The sequence below is a fragment of the Bos taurus genome, chromosome 17, assembly GCF_002263795.3.
Source record: "Bos taurus isolate L1 Dominette 01449 registration number 42190680 breed Hereford chromosome 17, ARS-UCD2.0, whole genome shotgun sequence".
NCBI lineage: Eukaryota > Metazoa > Chordata > Mammalia > Artiodactyla > Bovidae > Bos > Bos taurus.
The window spans coordinates 23,445,880-23,459,054 of NC_037344.1; positions in this window are offsets into that span (position 1 = coordinate 23,445,880).

The following is a 13,175-nucleotide window of genomic DNA, read 5'->3' on the forward strand; positions in this document are numbered from 1 at the left end:
GGAGAAACAATGGAAACAGTGACAAACTTTATATTTTGGAGTTCCAAAATCACTGCAGATGGTGACCATTGCTCCCTGGAATAAATGCTATGACCAACCTAGACAGGATATTAAAAAGCAGAGAAGTTATTTTGCCAACAAAGGTCCATCTAGTTAAAGCTATGGTTTTTCCAGTAGTCATGTATGGGTGTGAGAGTTGGACTATAAGAAACCTGAGCACCAAAGAACTGATGCTTTTAAACTGTGGTTTTGGAGAAGATGCTTAGGAGTCCCTTGGACTGCAAGGAGATCAAACCAGTCAATCCTAAAGGAAATCAGTCCTGAACATTTGTTGGAAGGACAGATGTTGAAGCTGAAACTCCAATACTTTGGTCACCTGATGCAAACTGACTCATTAGAAAAGAACCTGATGCTGGGAAAGATTGACTAAAGTAGGAAGGATAAGGGGATGACAGAGGATGAGGTGGTTGGATGGCATCACCAACTCAATGGACATGAGTTTGAGTAAACTCTGGGAGTTGGTGATGGACAGGGAAGCCTGGCATGCTGCAGTCCATGGGGTCACAAAGAGTCAGACATGACTGAGCAACTCAACTGAACTGAAGTAATATACTGGCATGCTGCTTACTTAACATCTATGCAGAGCCAGTAGGGGCTTCCCTAGTGTCTCAGCTGGTAAAGAATCTGCCTGCAAGGCAGGAGAACTGAATGTGATCCTTGGGTTGGGAAGATCCCCTGGAGAAAGAAGTGTCAACCCACTCCAGTACTCTTGCCTGGAGAATTCCATGAACAGAGGAGCTGGACAGGCTGGAGTCCATGGAGTGGCAAGGAGCCAGACGTGACTGTGCAATTGACTTTCACTTTCTCACTTTCATGCACAGTACATCAGCAAAAGTCTGAGCTGGATGAATCAGAAGCTGAAATCAAGATTTCTGGGAAAAATATCAACAACTTCATATATGCAGATAATGCTGCTCTAATGGCAGAAAGTGAAGAGGAACTAGAGAGCCTCTTGATGGGGATGAAAGAGGAGAATGAAAAAGCTGCCTTAAAACTCAACATTCAAAAAACTAAGATCATGGCACCTGGTCCTATCACTTCATGGCAAATTGAAGGGAAATGAGTGGAAGAAGTGACAGACACTATTTTCTTGAGCTCCAAAATCATAGGAGATTGAGACTACAGCCATGAATTTAAGGAAAGCTATGAAAAACCTAGACAGCATGTTAAAAAGCAGAGGCATCACTTTACCAGCGAAGATACATATAGTCAAAGCTACAGTTTTTCCAGTAGTTGTGCAAAGATGTGAGAGTTGGACCATAAAGAAGACTGAATGTGTGCTAAGTTGCTTCAGTTATATCTGACTTCTTGTGATTATTGACTGCTATTGACTACTATTGACTGCAACCTTCCAGACTCCACTGTCCATAGGATTCTCCAGGCAAGAATACTGGAGTGGGTTGCATGCCCTCCTCCAGGGAATCTTCCCAACCCAGTGATCTAAACTGCATCTCTTCTCTCTCCAGCATTGAGAGGCATGTTCTTTACCACTAGTGGCCACCTGGGAAGCCCAAAGAAGGTTGAGTGCCATAGAAATGATGTTTTCAAATTGTGGTGCTGGAAAAGACTCCTGAGAGTCCCTTGGGCTGAAAGGAGATCAAACTGATCCTTCCTAGAGGAAATCAACCAGAGGAGCTTGGCGAGATAGGGTCCTTGAGATCATTGAGAGTCAGAAAAAAGTGAACCACAACAGAAATTTATATATATATATATATATATATATATATATATATATATATATATATATAAAATTCGGAGAAGGCAATGGCACCCCACTCCAGTACTCTTGCCTGGAAAATCCCATGGACAGAGGAGCCTGGTGGGCTGCAGCCATGGGGTCGCTAAGAGTTGGACATGACTAAGTGGCTTCACTTTCACTTTTCACTTTCATGCATTGGAGAAGGAAATGGCAACCCACTCCAGTGTTCTTGTCTGGAGAATCCCAGGGACAGGGGAGCCTGGTGGGCTGCCGTCTATGGGGTCGCACAGAGTCAGACACGACTGAAGCGACTTAGCAGCAGCAGCAGCAGCAGCATATATCAAATTAGCAAGAATATGGCAAAAAAGGATCCAAATGAGGCCAGGTTGACATTTCTAAATGCTCATTTTTTAGTTTAATTTAGAATTACAAAACAACAACAATAAAAGAAATATGTTTCAGAATAAAATATAAAATTGTTTTAATAAGATCCTTTATATTTATAATGAATTATTACAGTCTCTATTGCACCTCATTGTTGTTGCTCAGTCATTCAGTTGTGTCTGACTTTGTGATCCCATGGACTGCAGCAGGCCAGGCTTCCCTGTCCTTCACTATTTCCTGGAGTTTGTTCAAACTCATGTCCATTGAGTCAATGATGCCATCTAACCATCTCATCTCTGTTGCTCCCTTCTCCTCTTGCCCTCAATCTTTCCTAGCATCAGAGTCTTTTTCAATGAATCAGCTCTTTCTATCAGGTGACCTATTGGAGCTTCAGCTTCAGCATCAGCCGTCCAATGAATATTTAGGGTTGATTTCCTTTAGGATTGACTGATTTGATCTCCTTGCAGTCCAAGGGACTTCTCCAGGAGTCTTCTCCAGCACCACAGTTTGAAAGCATCATTTCTTCAGTGCTCAGTCAATCCATAAATGACTACTAGAAAAACCATAGCTTTGACTAGATGGACATTTGTCAGCAAAGTGATGTCTCAGCTTTTTAACATGCTGTCTAGGTTGGTCATAACTTTTCTTCCAAGGAGCAAGTGTCTTTTAATTTCATGGCTGCAGTTTCTGTCTGCAGTGATTTTGAAGCCCAGGAAAATAAAGTCTGGATGCCCATCACTGGATCTTAGTTTTTTGAATGTTGAGTTTTAAGCCAGCTTTTGCACTCTCCTCTTTCAACATCAGTAGGAGGCTCTTTAGTTCTCTTTGCTTTCTATTATTAGGGTTGTGTTATCTGCATATCTGAGGTTACTGTTATTTCTCCCAGCAATCTTGATTTAGCTTGAACTTCATCCAGCCTGGCACTTCACATGATGTACTCTGAATATAAGTTAAATAAGCAGGGTGACAATATACAGCCTTGATGTACTCTTTTCATAAAATATGAATATTGTACTTCATATTTTATATCATGAAGGTTGAGAAGAAGAAATTATCAGGTAAGAAACTGACAAGAATATCTTCAAGGCAGAAGGCAGAATATAAACAAAGTTAGCAACAGCACAGTATGGAGGTAGCTAAAGGGACTGAGTGTTAATGAAGCTTCAACAGAGATGGAAGATGACAGATGAGATATGCCACAGAAGGTCAAGGAACCTGGATTTTATCCTGAAGTCAGACTTTAAGGAAAGTGACACAATCTGATTTACATTACACATAGATCCCCTAGGCAGAAAATGAAGTGTGAATTTTAATTGAATAAGTCTGGAGACAGGTAGAATAGCAAAGAGGAAAAAACAGATTTAAAGGAAAGATAAAGCAGATCTGAATGCAGATAGCAGAGGAGGAGTGACTAAAATAATACAGAATCAATGACAAACCAAGGAAGCTGGGATAAAGAAGGACATCCTGGATTCTAATAGCAGACCAAAGGAAATGAGAGCAAGTCATTATCAGTGAATGTATTCTGAACACAGATTTAGGGAATTCTAAGCAATATGAGTGTAATAACTTGGAGCAATTGAAAAAGTTATTTGATACCAACCACACCAGTTAAGTTGGATTATACAGTTACACTTTTCACCATTTAGGATAATTTTAATAACTTAGAAGTTATTAAAATTAACCAGCATCCCTTAGAAGTCAATGTTCCTGACTTCATATTAATTATTTACCTATAATATATGTGTGCTCAGTAGCGACCAACTGTTTACGACCCCATAGACTATAGCCTGCCAGACCCCTCTGTCCATGGGATTTTCAGGCAAGAATACTGGATTGAGTTGCTATCTCCTTTTCCAGGGAATCTCTACACAGGGATCCAATCCTGGTCTCCTGTGTTTCCTGCATTGACAGGCAGATTGCTTATCATTGTGCTACCTGGGAAGCCCCTCTTATTACACTGCTTTAAATTTTGGCTTCATAAATAAGGCGATATTAAACTTTTGTATATGTAAACTTTTTAATTATTTTCATTATTTTTCTAGGAAAAAGTCACATTTGTAGCATTGCCATGACAGAAATATGAATGTGCTTAAAGGTACTATTTAATGGGAAATTGCTTTCTAGTTTCTATTTTGGTACCAACAATATATCAAAGTGTCCATTTTTATACACTATTTCTTATAACTGAAAAAATACAAGAATCTTTTGTTGAAAATTAATGACTATCAAATTAAAGTATTATTTTGTATTTTATGATGAAAAACTTATGCTTATTTAAAAATTCTGATTATGTAAATTACTAGAGCATTTTCTTTAATGTTTAGCTGTTAGGTATTATTATTTTCTTATAGGAAGTCTTTACTTTTTATAAATTTTAAAGTTTATTTTAAAAAAAAAAAAAAAAAAAAGTTTATTTTAGAAAATCTGAAAAATACAGAAGATTATTAAGTAGAAAAGAAAAAAATCACCAATAATTCCACTACGCAGAGATAATCACTGTTAAATCGTGGATGTATTTCCTTTCTATGCCTATAGTGTGTGTGTATATATATATAATAATTTTAATAGAATACTCTTACATTCATTGGCTCATAGGCCTTGACTGAATGGGACTAATCTATTAAAAAGTCTCAATTACTGAGGATTCATTCTTTTGTTCCCTTTCTGCCCCAGAACTAGTGCAACCATCTTTTGTGAACATGTCTGCTTGGCAGACCCAGCATTCCCCTTTGGTGGGCTGTCCTGAGGCCAAGTTTTGTGGGAGTGAGCGGTCAGCTGAGAGTGTCTGAAGCTTTTTTGGATTGCAGATCTAGACCTTGTACTTTATTAGCTTATCTGTAATAGAGCTGACATTTAAAAAAACAAACAAACAAACAAAAAAACACCTCCTCTTGACTATCCTGTATGTCTTCATTCAAAATCAGTGGGGGAAAAGGGTGGGACATGCAATTTACTGATGCTCTCAAATAATTAATTATGGCTATAACATAGATGGCCGAGGGAAGGTTGGTGAGAGAGAAAGCCACAGATAAAAGTATTATATCTACTACTGTGGGCAAGACTTTATTTTTTGGGACTCCAAAATCACTGCAGATGGTGACTGCAGCCATGAAATTAAAAGACACTTACTCCTTGGAAGGAAAGTTATGTCCAACCTAGATAGCATATTGAAAAGCAGAGACATTACTTTGCCAACAAAGGTCCATCTAGTCAAGGCTATGGTTTTTCCTGTGGCCATGTATGGATGTGAGAGTTGGACTGTGAAGAAGGCTGAGCGCCGAAGAATTGATGCTTTTGAACTGTGGTGTTGAAGAAGACTCTTGAGAGTCCCTTGGACTGCAAGGAGATCCAACCAGTCCATTCTGAAGATCAGCCCTGGGATTTCTTTGGAAGGAATGATGCTAAAGCTGAAACTCCAGTACTTTGGCCACCTCATGCGATGAGTTGACTCATTGGAAAAGACTCTGATGCTGGGAGGGATTGAGGGCAGGAGGAGAAGGGGACAACAGAGGATGAGATGACTGGATGGCATCACTGACCTGATGGACGTGAGTCTGGGTGAACTCCGGGAGTTGGTGATGGACAGGGAGGCCTAGCGTGCTGCGATTCATGGGGTCGCAAAGAGTCGGACACGACTGAGTGACTGAACTGAACTGAACTGACACACAGTTTCATAGTCTTAATTACCCATGAAACAATATGTGTATATTTCCCCATGTTGGGAAGTGTTGTTTTTGGGAAGGAGATTTAAAAGTATTTTTAATTACTACTTCAAATTTTCTGACAAAACAGCTGTATATAATTTCTTTATTGAAACATGTTTGATTTATAGTTTTATATTAGTTGCAAGTATACAATAGTTATTCAATATTTTTATAGATTATACTCCTTTTAAAATTATTACAAAATAATGACTATATTTCCCTGTGCTGCAAAATATGTCTTTGCTGCTTGTAGGAATTTTTAAATTAATAATAATGAACATGATTGTCATGTTTGTCATGTGTCTTTTCTTTTTCTTTATGGTATCCTCTTAATATACAGTATTTTTAATACCAATAACTTGGATATAAACTCTTGGAAGAAAGCAAATGGAAGGATCCTTAAATAAAGTAAGCTGAAAAATCTAATAGAATATTTAAATTTTGCATTTGGAAATAAAACTATTATAAATAAATGGAAGGAATAAAGGAAAAAATGCCAGTCAGAATGAAGCACATAAAATGTTGTGGATGAATATGACATGTTAAGAGAATCAAAGCATGAATAGTCAATTCAAGGGAATATATTTAAACTGGAAGAAGGCCACATTATAGCAGCCTTGTGAGTAAACTCAAAAGAGGATATAATTAAAAGGTTCTAATGAAATAAGGAATTCATACAAATTTTTGAAATAGAAATAATTTGAAAAAAATTTTATAAAAATGTAAGTCTTCAGAAAATAGAGGCAAGTAAACACATCAAATAATCTTAAGTATTTAATATGTGGACAGTCATAATTCCCTTTAATGTGCTCTACTACTGAATAATCCTGACTTACTTGTATTTGTAGGGTCATCCAAACTTTAACATGCCTTTAAGATAGTCTTTTTTAAATTGCCTATTGTATTCATATTTTTAAGATATGTAGAGAAGATATCTTAACAAATTAGTAAACCTACCTCTAGTTTTCATTCTTACAGATGGGTGAATAGGAACACATTGTTGTTCTGAAATTGTTGAGTGAGGTAATCTACATACATAATGCAGAAAGGATGACATTTTGCTAGGCACAACTAACAGATCATTTTAATGTCAACCAAGAATGCACAGAATACAATTATACTTTCACAATATGGTTATAGAGCTAACAAGATGGATTATCTGCTTTTGTAAAATTGCACAAAAAACTCTGCCATAATAGCACTCACAAAAACTTAGAAAATTTTAAGGTTAATGATATTTTTCAATTTATTTCTAGTATCAAAAGAAATATACTTTTGTATCTCTGGTCTTTTGTATCAGGAATTAAAGATGTTTAATTTTACATGAAATAAAGTTAGAAGAAATATTTACCTGTGGAGAAGTAAAAGGAGGAAGACCTTTTCCTTTTCAGTTATTCTTTAACTTATACCAACAATATATGTGATTAAATTTTCTCATTAACATTGAATTAATATATTGTTACACATATTGCTTCTACATGTGCACGAGCTTCTCTGGTGTCTCAGTGGTAAAGCAACTGGCTGCAATGCAGGAGACCCGGGTTTGATCCTAGGGTCCGGAAGATCCCCTGGAGAATGGAATGGCTACCCACTCCAGTATTCTTGCCTGGAGAATTCCAGGGACAGAGGAGCCTGGCAGGCTATAGTCCATGGGGTCTCAAAGAGTCAAACAGGACTGAGAGACTAACATTTTCACTTTCACACATATAGCTTATATATGTGCTATATCACACATATAGCTTCTATAGAATTATAAAAATCTCTTTACTGATAACATTTTGCTTGAAATTTTGAATATACATGTATTACACAGGTGAACATACAGCGTTTTTAAAACATTTTTATTATTGGTGTGTAATTTCTTTACAATGTTGTGTTAGTTTCTGCTGTACAACAAAGTGAATCAGCTATATGTACAAATATTTCCCCTCCCTCTTGAGCTTTCCTCCCACCCTCGTCATCCCACTCCTCTGAGTCATCACAGAGCACTGAGATGCGATCCCTGTGCTATAAAGCAGCTTCCCACCCGCTATTTTATACATGGTAGTATATATATGTGTCAAAGCTACTGTTCCAATTTGTCCCACCCTTCCCTTCTTCATGCTGTGTCTACATGTCTGTTCTCTTATGCCTGTGTTTCTATTCCTGTCCTGAAAATAGGTTCATCTGTACCATTTTCTTGGATTCCATATATATATATATGTGTTAATATATTTGTTTTTCTTTTTCTGATTAATTCATTCACTTACATATATACAATTTTAAAATCTGATGAAATAAGAACAATGTAACAAAAGGACACAAAATCTAATAAACTAGACAAAGGTATTCGATGATCACAAACACTAAATTTCACTTGTAGGTTTTTAAAATTGAGATCTAATTGACATGTAACATTATATGTTACATTGTCATACATTCAAGTGTATAAAAAATGATATTTGTATACATTGCAAAATTATCATAAAAATTCAGTTAGCATCCATCATCACATATAGTTTGGAAGTTTTTTTCTTATGACGAGAACTTTTAAGATGTAGTCACTTAGCAACTTTCAAATACTCAACAAATACTATTAAATATAGTCACCATGCTGTATATCCCATGACTTATTTGAATTATTTATTTTATAGCTGGAAGTTTCTCCCTTTTTACTACTTTCACTCACCCCGACTGCCTACCTCTGTTATTGTTGTTTAGCCCCTAGGTTATGTCTGACTCTCTGTGATCCCAGTGACTGCAGCACACCAGGCTTTCCTGTTCTTCACTATCTGCCTGAGTTTGTTCAAACTCATGTCTATTGAGTAGATGATGCCACTCCACCATCTCATCCTCTGTCACCCCTTTTTTTCTTCCTGCCCTCAATCTTTCCCAGCATCAGGGATTTTTTTCAGCGAGTTGGCCCTTCTCATCAGGTGGACAAAGTTTTGGAGCTTCAGCTCAGTCTATCCAATGAATATTCAAGGTTGATTTCCTTTTAGGATCAACTGGTTTGATGTCCTTGCTGTTTCTCAAGAGTCATCCCCAGCATCACACTTCGAAAACATCAATTATTTGGTGCTCAGCCTTCTTTATGGTCCAACTCTCACATCCATTTATGACTACTGGAAAAACCACAGCTTTGACTACACGGACCTTTGTTGGCAAAGTGATGTCTCTGCTTTTTTTTTTTAATACACTGCATTGTCTAAGTTTATCATAGCTTCTCTTCCAAGGAGCAAGCATCTTTTAATTCATGGCTGCAGCCACTGTCCACAGTGATTTTGGAGCTCAAGAAAATAAAATCTGTTACTATTTTCACTTTTTCCTCATTCCTTTGCCATGAAGTGATGGGACCAGTGTGTCAGGAGCTTAGTTTTGGGGATGTTGAATTTTAAGCCAGCTTTTTCATTCTCCTCTTTCACCCTCAAAGAGGCTCTTTAGTTCCTATTCTCTTTCCACTATTTGAGTGGTATAATCTGCCTATCTGAAGTTGATATTTCTCTCAGAAGTCTTGATTCCAGCTCATAATTCATCTAGCCTGGCATTTTGCATCGTGTACTCTGTATGCGTGCTCAGTTGCATCAGTCGTATCTGGTTCTTTGTGCCCCTACGTACTGCAGCCTGCAGGATCTCCTGTCTGTAAGATTCTCCAGGCAAGAATACTGCAATGAGTTGCCATGTCCTTCTCCAAGGGATCTGTTTCTGACCCAGGAATAGAACCCACATCTCCTAAATTGCAGGCAGATTCTTTCCCCCCTGACCCACCTAGGAAACCTGATGTATTCTTCATATAAGTTAAACAAGCAGGGTGACAATATACAGCCTTGGTGTACTCCTTTCCCAATTTTAGACCAGTCCATTGTTCCATGTCCAGTTCCAATTTTTGCTTCTTGACCAGTATACAGGCTTCCCAGGAAACAGCTAGGGCAGTCTGGTATTCCCATCTCTTTAACAATTTTCCATAGTTTGTTGTGATCCACATAGTCAACGGCTTTAGTGTAGTCAATGAAGCAGAAATAGATGTTTTACTGGAATTTCCTCTCTTTTACTATGATCCAAAGAATGTTGACACTTTGATCTCTGGTTCCTCTGCCTTGTCTAAATCTAACTAGTACATCTGGAAGTTCTCATTTCACGCACTGTTGAAGCCTAGCTTGAAGCATTACCCTACTAGCATGTGAAATGAACTCATTTGTACAGTAGTTTGAATGTTCTTTGGCATTGAATTTCTTTGGGATCAGAATCAAAACTGAACTTTTCCAGGTCTATGACCACTAACGAGTTTTCCAAATTTACTGACATGTTGAGTGCAGCACTTTAACAACATCATCTTTCATGATTTTCAATAGCTCAGGTGGAATTCATCACCTCCACTAGCTTTGTTCATAGTAATGCTTCCTAAAGCCCACTTGACTTCACACTCCAAGATGTCTGGCTCTAGGTGAGGGACTACTCCATCATGGTTAACCCAGTCATTAAGACTTTTTTGTACAGTTCTTCTGTCTATTCTTGCCATCTTTCCTTTGTCTCTTCTGTTTCTGGTAAATCTGGCAACCACAAATCTGCCCTTGGTATCTATTAGTTCAGTTGTTTTGTTGTTATTGTTAGATTCCACATACTGTAAGAAACCATGAAGTATGTGTCTTTCCCTATCTGACATTTGCTGTGATTCATGGGGTCGCAAAGAGTCAGACACGACTGAGCGACTGAACTGAACTGAACTGATCTGACATTTTACTTTGCATAAATTCCCTCAAGAACCAAGTTCCAAGATCAAGATCTATGTTGTCACAAATGGGATGATTTCATTTTTTGTGTGGATGAACAGTATTCCATTGTTTACATGTGTGTTTATGTACATATCCCATATTTTTAAAAATCTAATGATCTATCTATGTATACTTAGACTCCTTCCATATCTTGGGTATTATAAACAATATTGCCATGAACGTAAGGGTGCAAATATCTTTTCTAGCTTATGTTTTTGTTTTCGTTGGATAAATATCTAGAAATGGAAACACTGGATAATATGGTAGCTCTATTTTGAATTTTTTGGGAAACCCCATACTATTTCCCATAGTGGCTTCACTAGCTTATATTCTACCTAGACCACACAAAAATTACCTTTTCTCCACATTCTCATCAATTTCTGTTATTTCCTGACTTTTTGATAACAGCCATTCTAAATAACTTGAGGTGATAGTTCATTGTGGTTTTGATCCACATTTCCTTGATAATTAATTATGTGGAGCACTTTTTCATATATCTACTGGATATATTTACCCTGGAAAAATGTCTATTCATATCCTCTGTCCATTTTTTAATCAAACTGTTTGCTTGATATTGAGTTTTATGAGTTGTTTTTTTTTTTTTGAGTTATTTATATATTTTTGATATTAACCCATTATAAGATACGTGATTTGAAAATATGTCCTCCCATTTCATATGTTGCTTTTCATTTTGTTAATGGTTTCCCTTGCTATGGAGGAGATTTTTCGTTTAAAGTACTACCATTTGTTTGTATTTGCTTTTCATTGCTTTTGCTTTTGTGTCAAATTAAAAAAAAAATAATTTCTAAGACCCATGACATGAATTTGCCACCTATGGTTTCTTCTAGGAGTTTAATGGTTTCAGGTCTGTAATCTAGTCTTTAATTTATTTGGAGTTAAATATCTCTAGCTTCTGATGCCTCATAAAGTTTGCTAATTCAGTGGCAAAATGGTTGACTATTTAAGCCACTGAACAGACTTCTAATTTCTTTGCTTTTATCTAGTAGAAAATTTCATTGAAAGATGTCAAAATCTCTTGATTCAAGGAAAGTCCACATTATACAATCCATGTTACTTACAGTGGTTTGTCTCATTTCTAATCTCTTCTTTCCTTTCCTCCACACTGCCATCTCATCTTCTAAGTATTTTCTCTGGCATTTTTACAATATTTACTATATATATATGCCTGTGTGCTTAATCATTAAGTTGTGTTCAACTCTTTTTCAACCCCATGGACTGTAGCCTGCCAGGCTCCTCTGTCCGTGGGATTTCCCAGTTAAGAACACTGGAGTGTGTAGCCATTTCCTTCTCTAGGGGATCTTCCTGACCCAGGGATTGAACCTGTGTCTCCTGCATTGGCAGGCAGACTTTTTACCACTGAGCCACCAGGGAAGCCCAATATATACATACATATATATATTATAAATATACCATTTGAACTTTCTTAATAGATCTTTATTTTTCCTTGATTTGTATATTTAATATTGTGTAAATATATTTAATACTGTATAAACATCATTTGAAATAAACAGCTCTCAATAAATCTGTGGGCTTCCTTGGTAGGTCAGTGGTAAAGAATCCTTCTGCCAGTGCAGAAGATGCAGGTTCAATCCGGGTTTGGGAAGGTCCCTTGGAGAAGGAAATGACAACCCAATGCGGTATTCTTTCCTAGGAAATCCCATAGACAGAGGAGCCTGGCAGCCTACATTTCACAAGGTTGCTAAGAGTTAGACATGACTTAGTGACTGAATGACAAGTATAAATCTGTAATTGCAAAACTGTAAAAATTTTGAAATAAAGTTTTTTAAGTGATTTTCTTCTAAAAATCAATAACTTCTCATCCTCACTAACAGATTTAAATTTGTTGCTCAAGAAATGACACTAAAAGTATAATGGTCAAATCACAAACATATTGTTTTTTCTCCCTTTAAATTAGAAGCCCAAATAAGTAAATTCCTTTCCTGGGTAGTGCTGCCATGTTGTCAAATAGGTTCTGACTTGGTAAAAAAAAAAAAAATAAATAAAAAATAAAGTGAAAACAATTCTCTTTGACTTGTCATGTAGATCAAGAAAATATTCCAGATTTCCAGTGATGACATTAGAACAAGCATCCCCTTGAGTCTCCACATCATTTTCAAGAGCATGTGCCCCTTTAAGACATTTTTCCTTGAAATGTAATATATTTTTCACCTATCACATAATATTTATTTCAATAATAGAAAAGAGTTTGCTTCAAACATTAGGAACACTGTATTTCATTTTGGTGCTTGTGTCTTATCCTTATATTTATTTTTGAGTTATTATTTATGTGATTTTTTTTTTCTTTCAATGGTTTCATTGTTTTCACTTTCTCGTATTTCTCATATATTAACTAGGCTGAAACTAGCTACTCAAGTCATTTTCTGCTCTTCAGAACAATAATGTGGATAACTGAACACTACAACCAAACAGGTGGTAAACCATTATGTGTGTGTATAGTTGTTTATTCGCTAAGTCATGTCCAACTCTTTTGCAACTCCATGGACTGTAGCCCACCAGACTTCTCTGTCCATGGGATTTCCCAGGCAAGAATAC